Source organism: Phoenix dactylifera, chromosome 12, assembly GCF_051530095.1.
Source record: "Phoenix dactylifera cultivar Ajwa chromosome 12, Ajwa_hap1_PhDact_Kaust_v1.1, whole genome shotgun sequence".
In the NCBI taxonomy this organism is placed as follows: Eukaryota; Viridiplantae; Streptophyta; class Magnoliopsida; order Arecales; family Arecaceae; genus Phoenix; species Phoenix dactylifera.
The window spans coordinates 13,613,844-13,633,760 of record NC_143201.1 but is presented as its reverse complement, the minus strand read 5'-3'; the positions used below and the strand labels follow the sequence as shown (position 1 = coordinate 13,633,760).

The window sequence follows — 19,917 nt, the reverse complement described above, 5'->3', positions numbered from 1 at the left end:
GACCTGTTTGGCACTTGGATCAGGAGGCTTTTATAAAGGAACCCACCCAAACAAATGAACCATCCCAAACCACCATCGGTTCGGTTTGATTCAAGCCGAACTGCTCGATTCAGGTTGGTTCGGCATTCCCTGGCTCAAGGTGTTCATCTTGATGGAAATGTTGGGTTGTACCTATATCAGCACCTACTAATATAATATGCATGAAATTTTTGTCCTTAGTTTCTCAGCTAATATAAATTGATATATCAAATTGACCAATGTGATATTATCTCATCTTTAAAAATTCTTGTTAGTGTTGCAAGCAAAAGCATGAGCTTCAGGCTGCTTGGACTTGGTTTGTTACATAAAAGGGTGTTCAAGCTCTACTAGTGTTCAAGCTTGTGTTATTACCTCGTTGCCAAACTGGAATGACATTTTTGCCAAAGCCCAAGCATCTACTTATCTTTGCGAGCCCAAGGTGTTGAAGCTTTGCTTGTTTATTAGTCGGTCTTAAATGAGACTTTAGTTTGCATTCACACATTAGTGTCGTGTCAAATGGATAAGAGCTGGTGCTTCGTAGTTCATATCACATGCTTCATGCAATTTTAATATTAAATTATTATTGTTGTTGTTATTGTTATTCTTATTGTTATTCTTATTCTTATTCTTATGAATTCCCCAATGAGTTAACTACAGCGTTGGGTTCAGGAATTAATCAGGCAGGAGGCTTGGAACAAGCCTTGGGTCTGACTAACAACTTAAAAAAAAAAAAGAACAAGAAAGAAAAAAAAGAAGGCATAAGCTGTGACACTTATGCTGCTTGAACTTGCTTATGCTAGGCAAGTAGTTGAAGGGCGAGCTGTTATAAGCTATTTTTGGCATAATTATTTATGTCTGCATTGTTTTCTTTTTATGAACAAATATACCCTCAGCCAAAAGTTTTAGCGTAACAAATTTAAGGAAAAACGTGTGGTGTAACAATTCTTATAGGCATGGCCACAAGGTTATCCCTATTCTACTTTTTCTTATTCTTGAAACAAGCACAACTTCACATCTTTGTATTTCTGTTGGAATAGGGTTGGCAAGACTTGGATGGTCTGCTTTTCCATGGATAACCAGGTGCACCCATTTCTTCATTAGGTTATTGTCGTTCTTATAACATGTCTGATAAAATGGGTAAATCTGAGCTTCTTTCTCTGCTCTCAAGCATGCAAGGTTTGTCTTTTCTTCTCTCTTGGTGGCGGTTGTCTTTTGTTGTAGTTGGTATTAGTTCTACTCAAGGTTTGCAGTGCAGGTTTTGGTATCCATACTGGTACTAGGGCTGGTTCGTGGTACCAACATTCGTATGTGCCCCATACCGAGTATTATTTTGCTACCAGTACGGTACGGTAGGTGCAGTATGGTGAGCCATCTAGTAGTTCTTCCTAATTCTCTTACTTTTCTTTTGTTCCCTTGGAGCAGTTTATATTCAAACTGATACACCAAAGTTACAATGGATGCATTGTTTACCTATATATAAAGGTTTAAAGGCTGTTATATTTAGCATCTGGTTTTTCTGTTATAGCAGCAATATATAAGTTAAGATGGGTTCTTCTATTTGGCATGGTGGCCTTTCTGAAAGATTTCTATATATAAAGAGCTATGATTATTTGTCAACCATTTGAGTAATAGTTAGCATTTCTTTTTGAAAAACATTATACTCATGGCTTTCTTCAATTAGCCTTTATACTTTCATTGATGGACTCATTTTTTTGACTTTCATGGAAATGTATGACAAGTGCACATAATTTCCTTTATGATTGTTTTCACTTATCACCTGGAGCATTTGACTAAGTACCCACACCTTGACTTTAACGAAGACATTGGTTGGCACCTGAATAGAGCTATTTAAGAAAAATTTTCTTGGATATTAAGGATCCAAGACATGGTTACGTACCCATACCTGACACATGAACCAGTGTCCATGCAGTGAAGGTTTTCACAAAGTTATTTTTGTTTCTCCATTCATGCGGGAAGAAATGGTTGCCAAATATGTAGCTCCATTCTCTTTTTTTATGAGCAAAAACACCCTCAGCCAAAAAATATTGCCAGCCTTAGCCAAAAAAAGAAGAAAATATATTGTCGTATTCCTATTGCACTATTATCCGTATTTCTGTTGGAAATGTTGTGTCAAGACTTGGAGCTCTGCTGTTCCACAGGCATAAAGTTGCAGGCGTTTCTTTCCAGGATGGTTTTTCCTTTCTTGTCACATTGTGTCCGATAACATGTGATTCCTTTATGCGTACATTCATACGTACGTACGTACGTACAAACATGTGTCTCCTTTATACCTACATGCATACATACATAGATATGACCCCTTTTGTTTCAGGTGAGAGTTGTTATCAGCATATAAGTTATCGGCATATATTCAGCCTCCTTTATGTAGGTAAGAACATGGTTTCCCAAATATATTGGCAAATCTTCTCTTCCAACAATAAATTCCTTAGCACAGAGGGAGCTGGCCACTCAGACAGATGATTGTTCATTCAGGGTGTGGATTAAGTGGCCTCTAATTAATTTTATCTTTCGGCAGGCAAGAATTTGTCTGCAGAAGCTTTTATGCTTCAAGCACTGAAATTTTATAAATACGCCAGCTATGATTTTAGGGTGAGAAACACCTACCACCGGTGCTTGTATAACATGGTTTTCATCTAGGCATGTCAGTTAGTTTTCTGAACTCCACATGCTGAGCTCAAATGGACCCTATCTAATGGTAGTGGATTTGGATGGCCTGCTGTTCTGCAGGCAGTAATTGCATCGTATTGCATGTGTCATACAATGTACGGCAAATGGAGCAATCTGAACCGCTCCTGATTTCAATATCCTTTCTTACATATTCTTTCCTTGCTTATTAATCAATTGCAGCAGTTTTTGAACCCCCCCCCCCCCCCCCCCCCCCCCAATTTTAATATTTAACTAGCACTGGTTAACAACAGTTTTGATGGTATTGTTATTTTCACCCTTAGTGTTCTGTTCTTTCACTTTTGAATGTGGTGGACTAGCTAGATCTTAAAACTACACTTAGTTGGGAATTTCCATTTAAATTTAGGGGTATGATGCTTTTGTTAGTACCACCCAGTCAAGGTACCAAAACACAAGTAAATTGAGAGACTTTCAATAATTCAGAGTGCATGTTTCCTCTTTTCTTTTATGTTTCACTTTTTACCTCCTTGTTTGTTTTTTTTTTTTTTTTTGGGGGGGGGGGGAGGTGTTCAGCGATTATTGGCTGTCCTTTTCTCTCTCCGTGATGACTTGCTCAAGAGTGAGAAGGTGTGTTCTTTGAGGTCGTGTAATATTTGCAAAAGTCATGTTACTGCTTTTAATACTATGTAATTTAGTTTTCAACCACTTGTTTCACTTCTATTTAATGATTATGGTACCTATTTTTCGTTTAACATTCAATCCCTTATTTGAATTTACACATGCTTGTGCCTTGTTTGTTGTTTCCGCTGGTGCCAAGGACTAAGGTTAAATTGTCATCAAACCATGGATTTAGGTGTCAAGTATTTTGTGTACAGGCCTCAAGTGCTAAATGTCCAGCAAACCAGGGATTGGAAGTTGGGTTGCCTAATGTTAAAATTTTGTTATTGGTTTCCCTTGTTATAGTTTCTTTTTGCAAATAGCATGAGCAAGTTCTCTCGTGTGTTTGGTGTTCTCCAGGCAACTTGTTGAAGCCATTTCCTCAGAGTAATGCTGGTTATCACTGCTCCATTCGCCACTCTGTTGGCTGGTTCAACGGCAGTCAAAAGATTTGTGCAGTACGCCATAAGTTGGGGGTGTCTGGTGGGTTGCAGTTTGGCCGATCTGCAAGTGTCAGTGTAAGCACCCAATTTGGGAGAAATCACTACATGATCAAACCGAGACGATGGCGATCCCCAACGAATGATGGATGGGGCCTACAGAAACTGATACATGATTGGTGCAGTGCTCCGTCATGTGGTGCACGAGGTGTAAGGTATAATTTCGGGCTCAATGAGTGGAGAGGCAATCTTTAGCATTTTTGTTTTATTGGATATGTTATTTTGAAGAGCTTGGTCGCCCCAAAATGTCTGATAATTGGAGAGATTTGATTACCCTTATATTTTGTGCTTATGATGAGGGTTTTGGGAGAGTTTGTGTTGTTTGCTGGGTTGCCCCTTGTATTAACAATTGAAATGAAATGCTTGCTAGAAGTTGCTAAAAAATAATTTGAGATGCATGGGATATGAAGGATGTGTGGGAAATAGAACTTTGGTGAAGAACAACTAGATGAAAGGCAGATTATGAACAGGAAGAAGGTAAAAAGGACTAAAGGGAAGAGGAAGGATACCACCAGACTCACTCTTATCACCTTACAATCACATCTAGGGCTAGATCTCGAACCTGCACACTGAAATCATCACCTACTTAAATTAATCAATCATCCAACTTTGTGACATGAAAGCATTAAGACCCTATTTAAGATAGAAGAAACCTTGATAGGACTGCTTCCCTAAGATACCCTTATATGTAGTGTCATAAACGGGGCTGTGAACAGTACTGCTAGGTAACATCTTTATCCAGTATCAAATTAAAATCTGAGATCATTTAATCTTGGTACTTGATTTTAAATGACCCACGGACAACTGAAAACCAAAAAGATACTGAAGTAAAGGCATGAGATGTAGAAATTTTCCATTTTTTCCCTGGTCGGACACCCCATCTGGTTATGGTTCTGTTGATGCAAATTTGATCTTATAGTTTAGAGGAGCGACCGGGGGATTCGAGCTGCGAGGACAAGCCCTCGACGCATCATGAAGTGAGGGGTTATCACGACCATTTGGTAGATGATGTGTTGGTTTTGATGGTCTCAGTCATGCTATGGTGCCTCTGTGTTGTCCCATGTTGGTCTGGGTCATATAATATTTTTTTAAAACAAACAGCCAGAGCCATTTGGTATTACCTTCACTTTTCTATTATCAAAAAAATCTAAAGTTTTGTTCCTATTTATTTTTTGAGATCTTTAATATAGCACTTGCATGTGGTGTAGTCAATTATTTTTTTAATACTACCATGGTGGTGAAGGTGGTGGTAGTGTTAATTGAGGCAATGACAATGGTGGAGGAATAGAGATATGATAAGACAAAGATGGTAATGATAGTAGTGGTGAAGTGACAAAGACAATAACAATAACAGAAAGATGGTGGTAGTGGTGATGAAGGCACTAGTGATGTGACGAAGATAATGATGAGGTGGTACTAGTATGGTAATATAGTGATGATAATAGTAGCGGAAAGTGATAGTGGTGATAAAGTATTAGTGAAAACAATGGTGATAGCAAGTTAAGGTGAAAATGATAATAGTGGTGGGAGCAACCATGATAGCGGTGGTGGTTATCATTATGAAAAAAAAATGAATTTCTTATTTTTCAAAATAAAAAATTAGATATTTTTTTGAAATAAATAAAAATAACTTTTAAAAATAAAAAAGCAATATAATTTTTTATCTTAGTCTTTGTGATTTTATTTTTGAAATTAAAAATAAAAAGCCCTATTTTTTTTTTCCATTCTCTTCGTGACAAACAAAAATAAAATATATTAAAAAAATATAAAAAACGAATACGATTTTGGTTTTTGCTATTCAAGAACTAAAAATGCGACGTACGATGCGAAGTCCCAAATGCCAACTGCGGACACAGGCTACTCTTCTCTCTTTCCCTCCTCCTCCCTGTTCTCTCCTTCCCCTCGGACCGGGATGTTGCCAGATCTGGGCACTCCGGCGGCCTGATGTTCGCCGCCGACCTCGCTCATGCCGGGTTCTACGTCCGGTGTCTTCCGCCGGCGCCTCTCCTTGCCGGACTTCACCACCCGCGCCCCCTGTTCTCATTAGTGAGGTAAGATCCGTCCATTCCCCGCTCCCCTGCACTATATCACGTGGATGGCTCGTGCCAAACTCTCTTCTTCTCAAGTTCGGGCGATGGCCTCCATGCCTGGGTCGCCGACAACACTTTTGCTAACGGTTTGCTCCCCGCAGCATTCTTTTTTTTTTCTTACCCAGCGCATACTCAAAATAAGGGCCAACCGGGTTTATGGGGGATTTATTTTTATTTAATAAGGTTCTTGCTTTTTTTTCATATTTTTCAAGAAAAAATTGATTTCTACTACCACTCAAATGGCAATTAAAATGATAATTTTGTTCTGCAAAGAAATCTTATATTTTGTGAAAATTTAAGATCACAAGTTGTCTTGAAGAAAAGCATTTATTAATTTATGGCAAGCAATAATGAGATCTATATATTTTACAAAATAAAAAACTAGAACAGGGGAAAGGAAGCTAATTCGAATTAAATATGAAGTTTCATTAACCCTTAACATCTAAAATAACTCAAATATGGACCTCATTTTGATTGTTGATGTGTCTCTCAACACACAAAAAAGAAGAGACTCTCTTGCTTGTTATCACAAAGCAAACTCATTTCTCTGAGCTTTTGCTGGATTTTTGGTGGCTTTGTGCAGCCTTTATCCTGATTTTGTTTCTCTTTTACTGTTTCCATTACCACCAACTCAGTGCTGTTAAAGCCACCTACTTAGCATCATGAGACAAGCCACCTTCTTTCCAACTCAAACCACCAGTCCTCTCTCTCTCTCTCTCTCTCTCTCTCTCTCTCTCTCTCTCTCTCTCTTCTGGGCCCAAGAGATTCTGAAGCAGAGCGCATCTGTGTGGAGCTCCTGTCTTCTTCTTCTTCTTCTTCTTCTTCTTCTGGCACAAGAACATATCTGAGATAGCTCCCATTCATTAAAGAAACCATCTTGGGTCTGCTTCTCTGGCTTTCTTGCTGCTACATCTGTCCCGAGTTAAACCAAAAGCTTGGGAGCTCGGCGTTTGGGTTTCCTTGTGCTTTGCTCATGCGGTTCGGGTCGGGATCGGTCCAATTTTAGAAGCCGACCCAGACCCGCGGGTGCTAAAATTAAGATCGGATCTATGCGGGTCGGGTCACGGGTGGATCCGATCCATTTGCAGCCTTATGTCTCTGCAGCGGGTGCAATTCATCAAAGATGCCCGTCCAGTGATGGACGGTCAAGATTGGCAAGTGCGCGTCCATTTGGAAAAGAAGGGGCGCGGCCAACGAGACCTGGCATCAATGGATGGGACGTGTCGGCCAACGAGCCCTGGCATCGGTGTCGGGTATAATTTTTCGTCTGAAAAGAGCTGCGTTCGTCTCGGTATCCGAAGCTCCACCTCTCCAAAATTGAGAAAAGGAGGAAAAAAACAAACAAACGCCGGGTCTCGGTTTCCTAAACTCCACTTGGGGTTACTGAGGGTTATTTCTTTTTTCAAAAAGAAAGCTACTCTACACTCGCAATAACGCCTTCCCTCTCTCTCAACCCAAACGCATCATCAGTCTTTCTTTCATGAGCATGACATGCATTCGCATCGTTCGAAGAAATGCCTACCTCCAATAGTTTGTTGAGGTATGAAAGCTCCGGGGAGAAATAAGTATGGGGTCGGTGGCTCGGCTGGTGTTCCCTCGAGCCGCCCCCTTGTTTCGTTACGCATTCCTTCGCCCCCGGCGGCCGTCGGATCTTCCACCGGTCGCTTTTGAGATCTGTGCAGGCGGGAGTGATGGAGTTTGGAGCGCTTTGAAATCTGTGCGGTGGGTGGTGCGGAGGAAGGTGAATCCTTCTTTCATGCGAAAGTTACAACCCCGATCCCTCTATATGTTTGTGGAGGCAATGATCCCTCTCTGCACTCGTTTGGTAGGCGGGAATAATTTTTACTCCTCAGATTTGGTAGAAAAGATCTTGTCTATAGATTTTGATGGCTTAAAAGTATTTTTTATAAAAAATTAATTTTTAATCGGTGGGAAATTAGCTCGCTCATATCCTCCATGAGCTTCTTTTTATATAAAAATGGATTTCCATGAAAATATTATTTTGTTCATTTTTTTTATTTTTAAGAGGTATTTTTTTATTTTTCTATTGACCACATTTTTTTCTCCTTTTTTCTTGCGCGAACCAAACGAGGGAGGCAATGATGATGAAAGCTCTTTAGACCCCTCCCGTGTTTTCTTTTTTTTTTTTTTCTTTTTGATAACAATTGCTTGGCAGCTTGGATGGTCTGCTTGTCAGCAGACAACCGCTGCTAAAATGATTCGTTTGAGATGTTGTGCGGGAGGAGGAAAGATGGATCGAAGGCGAGTCTGAGCCTCTAGTTGCTTGTTCCTGTTGTGGTTGAAATTTGGCCTGAGGGTGACTATGCCGGAGGCGAGAAGACGTCGGCCGGGACGGAGAAAGGGGAGAAAGGGAGCCACCTTCTGCGCTCCGGGGTACCTACATAAAGCCTTGGCCGGGGATTCCGGCAAGAGCCCTCCGATGGTTAAATTAGCAGAGTTCTTGGAGAGATTTTTGAGTGTTTTGAATTGCTTTGTATTGCTTTTAATGGCTTACCGAAGGCCTTTTACTACCTTTTTTTATAGGTTGAGCTGTGATTACCTAGCCATTAGCTGGAGGCAGCGTGAATCACGGAGATCAATCTCGTGGGCGGAGGATTCGAGAGATATCTTTCCAGGTTTGTTCCGAGGGTCCACGGAATTTTTTACGGGATTAAGGTTGACAGGGCCGAGATCGGCTTGGCCTTCAACAGGGTCCGAGGTCGGCCTAGCCTCTGGCCGAAGTCGGCTTGGCCTTCGGCGGGGTCTGAGGTTGGCCTGACCACTGACCGAGGTCGGCACGACTCTTAGCGGGGCCGAGGCCCGGCTCGCTCGACAGGAATTGGGTGGTTCCATGCTGGAGTAGGACGATCCATTTTGCCTTCCATCAGTTACCTTATTTTAGACATTACCTTTGATTGCATTCGTATCTTTATGTTGCTCTATCTTTTCTCGAGGCGTTGATGAGGAAACCTCTTTTTGACTCCTCTGTTTTTCTTCTGCAAAGTCTGCATGGCAGCATTGATGGTATGTTGTTTCATAGACAACCATTTGAGAGGAGTACTATAAAAGAAATTATGTGAGGATCCATGCAGGTTTTTGTTTAGTCCCATTTCATGTGCTTGTTAGGAAGGTTTTTTATACTAAAGCAGGGCCAAGCAGATCAATTGATAACCTTCTAGCGTGCCCTCTCTAGTTGATCTCTTGGGTTGTTACAAGGGATGACTTATGGATCAAAGGTGAATTAGATCCTCTCACATCTTCTTCCATTCCTTTTTAGACAACATCCTCGTTTTTTTCTCTTCGCCCTTTTTGAATTTTTTTTGTCTATGTTTCTCTTTCTAAGTTCTTTTCCATTACCCCAACCATCTCGAGATTAAGGCTTAGCTGACTCTAACTAGCTAGCAATTAAAGCTTGGTCGAGTTTAGTTATACATACATGCATGCATACATACATACATACATATATATATATACACACATATATATATACATGCATACATAGACTTACATGCATATGTACATATGCATACATAGACTTACATACATATGTACTGTTGGGGGAAAAATGGATCACTCAAAGCACGTGGTCAAATCGCCGGCACTTGATGACGAACGTGACGATAGCGAGCATACTCTCAGAGCGTCCGACCTCAGAGCGCTTGGTCTCGGCATCGACAACCACAGATCTCATGACCTCGATCTCGGCATGACTTTGGCAGGCATGGTCTCGGCAGAGTTGAGCCCGATCGACCTCAAGGCCAAGAAAAACCTTGTCAAAGGGAGAAGTAGACCTCCCCACTACATCGAAAATCAAGCCCGCCATCTCTAGGATCAAATCCCGCAATCTCTGCCTCAACGGCTGTCAACATTTGAATACACATGATCTCAACGGATCGCCAGCTAGTCCGAAATCTCGGGTCGTTTATGGTAACTCATTGATTCGCGCAATCACGCCCGATCACAGGTAACTGCTACACCCCCTCCTATAAAAAGGGGGGAGAGCTCTAGGCAGGGGACTTTTCTTCCTCCCCGGCCAGCAATATATCTCTACATCATCACTTTCCTCTCCATTACTTTTCTCTATTAAAAGCTCCTCTCTGACTTAAGCATCGGAGGGCCTACGCCGGAGCCCCCGGCTACAGGCTTCTTGCAGGTCCGCTGGAGACAGCCATCCGCCGCCGCACCAACAGCCGGAGCTCCTCCTCCTCTGTCCACGATCACCCTCGGGTCCAATTTCCAGCAACATGTACATATGCATACATAGACTTACATACATATGAACATATGCATACATAGACTTACATACATATGAACATATGCATACATAGACTTACATACATATGTACATATGCATACATAGACTTACATATGTACATTTACATACATATATTTACATATGTATATATAGGTATGTATGTATGTATGTATGTACAACTCAACTCAATTAAGCTTTAATTCTAAGCTAGTTGTGTGAGCTAAGCCTTAATCCTGAGCTGGTTGGCTTTTCATATTTTACACAAAGCATTTTCAATGATAAATATCAGGGGACTTGAAAACTCAACCTTTATGGTTAACAGTCACATAGTCTAAGAAACTGAGATGTTAGGGAGAATCTAGAGGCGGTGATGACGAACTTCTGGCTATGTGATGGTAGAGCAGATATATATATATATATATATATATATATATATATGTATGTATGTATGTATGTGTGTATATATGTATGTATGGAGAGAGACACAGAGAGAGAGAGAGAAAGCTTGAGTTGGCTACACTCACCAGATTGGCAATTGTTTTTGCCTATGCAGCAATGCTCGTTTATAATGGTGGTGGGCAGCTTGGATGGTCTGCTACTCTGCAGGCAACCACTGCAAGCCATTCATTGAGAAAAGTGATGAGACTGCAATATCTAACAAACCAAAAGTGATTCTGAGCCTCTGATTCTCTCCTTCTTCCTCATTCAGAACTAAGCCCTTGTTCACTTGTCCACTCCTTTCTCAAAATTTTCATTTTTTTCAAACTTTTCAATGTTCAAAATATTTATCTGAAATGATTTGGAGTTTATTGATTTCTGTTTCTTCTTTTTCTTGATGTCAGAGTTGGATCTCGACTCGACCGGACTCATTTACAGCCTTTATGTCAAAGTTGGATCTTTTTCTTGATGAAAGCTCTTTAGACCCCTCCCTTGTTTTCTTTTTTTTGTCATTTTGGTAACTATTGCTTGGCAGCTTGGATGGTCTGCTTGTCTGCAGACAACCGCTGCTAAAATGATTCGTTTGAGATGTTGTGCGGGAGGAGGAAAGATGGATCGAAGGCGAGTCTGATCCTCTAGTTGCTTGTTCCCATCCTTTTTATCTTCTAAGATAAGTATTCTATTTATTTCTCTATTCTGTTTTTCTGAAATTTTGTTATGTTTATGAATTTTCTATGATAGCTTCATGCAAATATAAAATAACTTCCTTTAGAGTCTGTTACATTTTTTTCCAAGATTTTGTTGCATTGGTATGTAGCTTTTCTTTTTTGTTCCAAAAAAATGGTTCAATTTCACTGCAATCCAAAATGACGCCAAAGTCCCTTTTTTCGGTATTCAAGTATTTTCTCTGTGAAAATTAAGATCAAAAGATGATTGAAGACAATGTTATTTTGCAAATAATGCCATAGCAAATCTCAATAGGGAGCTAGTCTCCCAGTTACCTTATTTTAGACATTACCTTTGATTGCATTCGTATCTTTATCTTGCTCTATCTTTTCTCGAGGCGTTGATGAGGAAACCTCTTTTTGACTCTTCTGTTTTTCTTCTGCAAAGTCTGCATGGCAGCGTTGATGGTCTGTTGTTTCATAGACAACCATTTGAGAGGAGTACAATAAAAGAAATTATGTGAGGATCCATGCAGATTTTTGTTTGGTCCCATTTCATGTGCTTGTTAGGAAGGTTTTTTATACTTAAGCAGGGCCAAGCACATCAATTGATAATCTTCTAGCTTGCCCTCTCTAGTTGATCTCTTGGGTTGTTACAAGGGATGACTTATGGATCAAAGGTGAATTAGAGCCTCTAACATCTTCTTCCATTCCTTTTTAGAGAAGGTCCTTTTTTTTTCTTCACCCTTTTTGAATTTTTGTCTATGTTTTTTTTTCTAAGTTCTTTTCCATTAACCCAACCATCTTGACCATCTCAGGATTAAGGCTTAGCTGACTCTAGCTAGCTAGCAATTAAAGCTTAGTCGAGTTTAGTTATACATACATATATATACACATACATATATATCCACATACATAGACTTACGTACATATCTACATATACATACATATATTTACATATATATGGATCCTTCCATACAGTAGTTGACTCCGGAGGGATGGAAGACTTGAGATGGAATGAAACCTATCGCCTCCAGGGGGAGAGATGTTTACCTATCCTCCCCTGCAACCAAATGTTCGTTGGCTAGATTTGAAACCAACGAAGAGGAATCGGACCACCTTCTGACCCGACCTGATTACCCTCATCGAGCAATAAGTAGAACAGCCTTTGAAGCCTTCCCCAATTCCCTATCCTCCTTGGAAATAAATTTTCTCTTGAAACCGAGAAACCGACTCGCTTCAGACATTTGTTTCCTCCTGCCATCCATGTAATGTAGTTCAGCACCTCTACCACCTCCCTCTCCCCAATCAACTTACTCTTCTTTTGACTGATCAGGGAAGATCAAACACTTCAATCAATGTGAGATTCGTTAATGCCTCACTGAAGAAGAAACCAGAATGCTTTCCATGGCCGACCCGCTCCCACATAAAAAAAAATACTAATTGCCTCAAACCGAAAAAAAATAGTTAATTGCATTTGATCGAGATCAGGACCCCCCAACAGGGGTAGGGGCGGAGGTGAATAAATGAATGAATAAAGGTAGTATCCTCTCGTGCCCTATTAATTAATCAAGTTCCATGCATTACATCAGGTTGGTCTATTCCACTCGAAGCCCTATTAGAATGGGCTAGAGCGAATCTTTTTTTCCCACTTTGACTTCGCACTCACCGGGCAATAATCACGATGAAGCGTCTAGAGAGAATCATGGGGTAGGTGAGAGGCCTCAAAGTGAAGTCGTTGTAACAGAAGCGCCCCAAAAAAAGCCTACCGATAAAATCCATTCCCTCGTGCTTCCATCAAACGAAGCACTATGCTCTATCCATCATGCTGACCAAGGACAAAACCCATGGATGCTCACATTACTGACAGATAAATCAGGAGAGGTCGACCAAGCAAGCATGATCAAGCCAGGTGAGCCTTTCTTGTTAACCAAAGGCAGAATTTCAGAGAAACTTAGACCCGAAAGGACTGGACCCATTTAAACAAAGTTTGAATTCCAGCTCCGACTAGGTAGACAACACTTGAGCTAGCACTACACAACCGAACTGATCATGGGCCAGAACACCGCTATTGGGGGACAAAGTGGACCTTTACACGAAGCGGAAAACTTTATGATGCTTCAAAGCCCACAAAGGCGAACGAAATTACCTATAATGAATGAAATAGCTACTGAGGCAACTGTACGAAAAGTTGTCTAGTGATTCGACCACCCCCCTAGGGCCCAGGAATGGGTATACTAGAAACAGAGCTAGTTGCCCTTTATGTAAGTATGTATGTATGTACAACTCAACTTGATTAAGCTTTAATTCAGAGCTAGTTGGAGTCAGCTAAGCCTTAATTTTGAGCTGGTTGGAGTCGGCAACATGAATCATTTTCCTCTATTCTACTCTGATAGGATACACAATGCATTTTCAATGATAAATATCAAGGGACTTGAAAATTCAACCTGTATGGTTAACAGTCACACAGTCTAACCAACTGAGATGCTAGGGAGAATCTAGAGGCGGTGATGATGAACCTTCTAGCTATGTGATGGTAGAGCAGATATATATATATATATATATATATATATATATATATATATATTGTGTGTGTGTTGAGAGAGAGAGAGAGAGAGCTTGACTTGGCTCCACTCGAGTGAATTTTCACCAGATTGGCAATTGTTTTTGCCTATGCAGCAATGCTCGTTTACAATGGTGGTGGGCAGCTTGGATGGTCTGCTACTCTGCAGGCAACCACTGCAAGCCATTCATTGAGAAAAGTGATGAGACTGCAATATCTAACAAACCAAAAGTGAATCTGAGCCTCTGCTTCTCCCCTTCTTCCTTCATTCAGAACTAGGCCCTTGTTCATTTGTCCACTCCTTTTTCAAAATTTTCATTTTTTTCAAACTTTTCAATGTTCAAAATATTTATCTGAAAGGATTTGGAGTTTATTGATTTCTGTTCTTCTTTTTCTTGATGTCAAAGTTGGATCTTGACATGACCCGACTCATTTACAGCCTTTATGTCATTTGTTGAGGTATGAAAACTCCATGGAGAAGTAAATAAAGGTTGGTGACCTGGTGCTCCCCGAGTTGGCACCCTCTTTGTTATAAGATGAACAAAGATTCTATAGAGTGCCCGCCAGGTCATGAACTGGAGATCTTCCGAACTCGGCTCTTAAACGCCATACGCCTCTCTATATATGTGCCTTGGTCTATCGTTTCTATGGAGGTAGTGATGATGAAGCTCTTTTAGATTCCTCCCTTATTTTTCTTTTGTGACGATTGTGAGGTAGCTTGTATGGTCTGCTACCTCTGCTGCCATTTGTTGACAAAGATTGCAGATGAAGTGGGATGATGGATCAAAGGTGAATCTGAGCCATTCCCCACTTGTCCCTATCCATTTTATGTTCTGAGATAAGTACCCTGTTTATTACTCTGTTCTTTATGATATTTGTATGTTGAAATCATGCAAATCGGAGGTGATCTGTAAAAATTCATTTTCTTCGAGGGATTTATAATGTTTTTGTTGGGTTTTGTCACAATGATATTTATCTTCTTTATTTTTCTCGAAATTGTCCCTACCATCCAAATGGCACCAAATCCTCTTTTTTGAGTATACAAGTCTTTTACTTTCTAACAATTTAAGACCACAGAATGGTTGAAAGAAAACATTAGAAATCATGCCATAACAAATGTCAATGGGAAAGTAGTCTCCCAGGTACTATTCATAAAAGATATAAGGTGGCAACAGGTGAAGTGAACATTTTAAAACAACATAAAGAAAAAATAAAACATGAAAAGAAACTTTAGTATAATTAAACGGAATTTGTGCAAACCCCAAACTTAATTCATATGGTGCTGGTGCGTCGTTGTTTCTGTAGCCTGTTCAGTCATCAAGGAGGAATCTAGAATGGATAGCCAGGATTCCTAAAAAGCTCTTTGGAAAGGGGGTGTCTGCTCATTATAACATTACCGGATTAGTGCCTGATATACTAGTATTTTTGTTCCTATTCGGGATCTGAGTCTAATGCTATTATTCTCCACTCCTCTTTATACCTTTCCTAAATTACGATTATGAAAATATCTCATATAAGGCCCTTAAATTAGGAAAATAAAACATTTCTATGTGGGGAAGAAATCTATAAATGGCAAAGAGATCTCGTGTTATTAAAGCATTCTGAGCAGTTTTTAAATTAATATTTGGCCTCATACCCTTCCTCTCAAAGTTTAAAATATCGCCTGTTATCATGTTATAATGGGTGGCCATCTCAGGCCCCTTCCATTGTTATGTATCGGAAAGAGTAGTGGCTCTTACAGTGGGTTATTTAGTGGTACAGTGGCCCATCATAACACTGTTGTTATTCTCATGTTCAGTTTCTTGCTGAATAAGATAGTGCTTTCAAAATTCAAATGTGATACTGACTTTCTCTCCAAAGGACCTTGTACCATTTGAAAATATACTTTTAATAAATGAACAATGGTTGGAAAGTAAAAATGTTATTCTTTGATTATTTTCTGTTATAATATGGTTATACAATTGCATTTTAATGCTAAAAAATTTGAAATCAGTGGGGCATGTAGCGGCTGTTATATCTGTCATAACAGTCATATAACGGTTATGATGACGGCAGGCCTCGGCTCAAAGGAAGGTGAATCTTTCTTGAATTAGGAGGTTTCGAGGAGAGAAGACAGATTGCCCAAAGTCCCCTTCTTTTGTTTGCCTTTCTCTGAAGTATCCAAACAGGGCAAGGTAGTGATCTTGAACCTTCGTCTCTTTAGTATTCTCCTGTGATTCTTTTAACGGTCGCAGGGCAGCTCGGAAGGTCTGCTGTTCTGCAGACAACCGCTGCAGCCATTCGATGAGATGAGTCCAGGGTTGATGAAGAAGAGATGATGGATCAAAGGAAGCAAAGGCCCCATATAAAACGGGAACAAGAGCTGGCTATGAGTCTTCCCTCTTGATGGAAGGGAGGTGGAGAGTTTCCTGGCCTGCAGAGGGGCAATATGGGAAGTTGGGGACAGTAGTTTTGTTTTGGGTGGAGAAGAAAGAGAGAGGAGGGATTTGGCTGGCTTGATACACATGTCTGAAGCCACTCTCATCTTTCATCCCTTCTCTTTTTGGTTTTGGTCTTGGTTTTCCTTCCCTCACATTACTCCTGATCTAGCTGGGCCATCAGAAAGAAAGATAGGGGGATTGGAGATGGACTTCTTGGAGGCTGGAGATTCTTTTAATTTTCTCCTCTCTATTTCTTCTCCCCTCTTGGGTGGTAGAGAGAGAAAAGGAGGGAGGGGGTTGAATGGCTGCTGTGCTGTAATGTTGCAGTTGCTGCTTGGGTACTCACTTGATGGGGAGATGGTGGGATGGGAATTAGGAAGAGTTGGTCGGTTGGTGCCCTGGTGCTACCAGGAGCTGCCCTCTTCAACAATATAACATGGCTGTTATTTAAGACCTCTCTGTTTTGAATCCATTCTTCTCTTTATGTTGTTGTACTTTTTATATGGAGGCGATGATGATGAAACCTTTTTTGGACTCCTCCCTCTGTTTTCCTTTGCAACAGTGCATGGCAGCTGGGATGGTCTATTTCTATTTCTTAATAGACAACCGCTGCAATCACTTGTTGAGAGGAGTGCAGCAGAAGGATGTGACTTGTGAGGATCCGTGCGGGTGTTTGTTTAGTCCCACATCGGCTGTGTGTTTGGGTGGTCCTGGCAGGGCAAGGACACCAATTCATAACCTTCTGGCTAGACCTTTTTGGGTGAGGTCTTTGGTCGTTATAAAAAAAATGAATGATGGATCAAAGGTGAATCTGAGCCTCTCTATGTTTCTTCATTCCTTTCTTTCAAAGACAAGGTCCCTTGTTTTTTAGTTCATTCTTTTCCAACTCTTGTTTGTCAATGATTCTTCTATGTTTAAGTCTTTCGAATTTGTAGTGATCTCTAGAAGATTTGTTTCCTTCAAGTTTTTTCATTTTCATAGGTTTGCTTAAATTATTTGTATCATTGTCTCCAATAAAGGTTAATTTCCGTTGCCATTCAAACGCCACCACATTCTCTATTTTTTCCAGTATAGGACACTCGTTCTGTTTGTGAAAATTTAAGATCACAAAATGGTTGAAAGACAAAATATTAGAAATCTTACTGTAGTTGAAAATAGTAGTATATTTCAAGAAGTAAATATTCTAAACAAAAAAAAAGAAAAGATTGAAACAAGGAAACACATGTTTATGTAATTAATCAGAATTTTTGTAAACCTTAACTACTTGGTAGTGCATCTGTCAGGAGGCCATGTGATGAAGTTATGAATGGAGATGAAGATTCTGACACATTGTTCTCATCATACGTAGCAGATCAAGATTTTGGCACATGATTCTTGTCCATGTATCTTCGTATCTCACCAGGTAATCCTGCACGATTCTTGGACATATCTTTCATGGTAGTCGCTTACCTTGTGCATGTATCTTCATATCTGCCTTGCTTTCTTTTTATGAACAGAAATGCCCTCAGCCAGAAGTTTTAGTTGTGGTGCAATTATTCCCATTGGTATGCTCACATGGTCATCCCTATTCTGCTTTTTCTTATTCTTGAAACAAACACAGCTTTAGATACATCTTTGTATTTCTGTTGGAATGGGTTTGCGAGACTTGGATGGTCTGCTGTTCCATGGATAACCAGGTGCGCCCATTTGTTCAAAGGACGATTTTTCTCATTCTTGTCACGTCTGTTAAAGGGGGTAAATCCGAGCTGCTTTCTCTTCTCTGAAGCATGTGAGATTTTTTTTTTTTTATATCTTGGCGGCATTTCTGTCTTTAGTGGTAGTTGCTACTACTTCAACTCAAGGTTTACAGTACAAATTTTGGTACCTATATTGATGCTAATTTGGTACAATATCAGGACTGGCTGGTTCATGGTGTACTGATCAAGGATTGTTGTGCTGGCATTAGAGCTCAGATCGGTTGTCTGGCGGTATGGTTTGGTACACTCTTATGCTATTCCATCCTAATACTTGCGCAGAGGCTGAGGGAAAGGGAGGGAGAAGACTGGCGGAGGCCAATTGAGCATGTCCTAACGTGGCCGCAAAGAGGGCGGGAGAGGGAGAACAGGAGAAAGGAAAATAGAGAGAGGGAAGAGGAAGAGAAAGTGAGGGACAAAGAGTAGGGTAGCGGGCATCCGGATGAGGGCGGAGGATTCATGCAGACGGGTGGAGGGGGTTGAGGGGGGTGGAGGGGTGGTCGGTTTGTTCGAAATAGGGATTTCTAAGGGGCTTCTTTTCCTTTTTGAAAATTTGAAGTAAAGTTGGTGAATTTCTTGTCGACTTTAATTTTTTTTCAAAATAAAAAAAAAAGTTTGCGGATTTTACATAAAATTTTTGAAAATAAAAAAAGGACTTTTGTTTTAAACGAAATGGAAGAACCTAATGGAACTCTCCACCTTTCCATGCATCTCCTTGGCCCTCTCTCGGTGGTCCGCCACCCTCTCTCTCTCTTTCTTTCTTTCTCTCTCTCTCTTCATTCCACCGTTTTTGGTACGGACACTAGTGTAATTTTGCTACCAGTATGTTTTGGTATAATACAGTATTTTTTAGTATGGTCAACCATCTTTTGGTTCCCTTGGAGCAGGTTGCATTCAAACTGATGCGCCATAAAGTTCCAAATGATGCATAGGTTTCCCATCTATAACAGTTTAAAGGCTGTTAGATATGGAAATGCTTGTACGGAATAATGTGTATTCTTGATCTTACATACATACCTACATGCATATAAACTTTCCACATACGTAAATGTCTCTCCTTTATTGCAGGTAGGAGTTGTTGTCAGCATATAAGCAATTCACATATACTCAGCTTCCTTTATGCTGGTATGGTATGGATTTGGTTTGAGCTAAAGCTACACCAAGCACTTTAGGCACATTATTTCCTAAAGGTGTCGGCAAACCTTCCCTTCCACCAACCAATTTCCTTGAAATAGAGGGAACCAGCCACTTAGATGAATCTGGATTAAGTCGCCTTTAATCAATTTTATCTTTGCACTGGCAAGGATTTGTGTATCATGCCAAGCATGATTTTAGAGAGAAACACCGGCCTCTGGTGCTTGTGTATCATGGTTTTCATCTCCCCATGCCAATTAGTAGTCTTCTGCATCCCATGCTAACTAAGCTCAAGTTGACCTTGTCTAATGGTGGTGTATTTGGATAGACTGCTGAGATTAATTAAAAAGCAAAGAAAAGAATATGTAAGAAATTTGTATAAGAATCCCTAAGTCTTTTTTTCTTTAATATAAATATAATATCTTCTATATATCTCTCCTGCTTCAAATTCTTTGGGAATCTAGAGACCTATATATCCTGTGTGGTTCCAACTTTTATCAAAATCTCAAAGTTGTGAAGTATTTTTGTGATTGGATTTGAATAAATTTGTATTTTTAGCATGGTGAGGACGCCAAAAATTAAATAGAGAAAGTATGTGATAGCTCGTGTGCGCGTATGTTTAGTCCAATATCCGTTATTTATTGCGTAGATCTTGGGTATTTATACAGAATCAAGAAATCTAAATAATATTTTCTGATTGATTATTTTGGATGAGATTATGAATTGTTATAATTTTAGTTTTTCTATAATTTTTATTTATAAATTTTGGTAAATTAGATACTTTGCCCTTCCTCCCTA

At 40.1% G+C, this 19,917-nt stretch overlaps 2 long non-coding RNA genes across 16 annotated transcripts; both read left to right on the top strand.

The window, feature by feature from the left end:
- The first annotated feature begins 1,189 nt into the window (after nucleotides 1-1,189).
- Nucleotides 1,190-4,208, top strand: LOC103723879 (uncharacterized). The gene is made up of 2 exons (XR_015971945.2): nucleotides 1,190-3,578; nucleotides 3,682-4,208. It is a non-coding gene; the product is annotated as an uncharacterized LOC103723879 (long non-coding RNA).
- A 1,418-nt stretch (nucleotides 4,209-5,626) lies between these two features.
- On the top strand, nucleotides 5,627-19,549 carry LOC103723878 (uncharacterized). Of its 15 annotated transcripts, none has more exons than XR_015971939.2 (6): nucleotides 6,040-8,305; nucleotides 8,456-8,547; nucleotides 9,631-10,157; nucleotides 11,009-17,654; nucleotides 17,749-18,020; nucleotides 18,148-18,553. It is a non-coding gene; the product is annotated as an uncharacterized LOC103723878 (long non-coding RNA). The 15 variants fall into 15 exon arrangements; XR_015971940.2 differs by adding exons at nucleotides 18,873-18,964; nucleotides 19,054-19,549 and having other exon boundaries at nucleotides 6,041-10,157; nucleotides 17,749-17,986; nucleotides 18,148-18,219; XR_015971931.2 differs by adding exons at nucleotides 18,873-18,964; nucleotides 19,054-19,549 and having other exon boundaries at nucleotides 6,041-10,157; nucleotides 18,148-18,219.
- The last annotated feature ends 368 nt before the right edge of the window (nucleotides 19,550-19,917 follow it).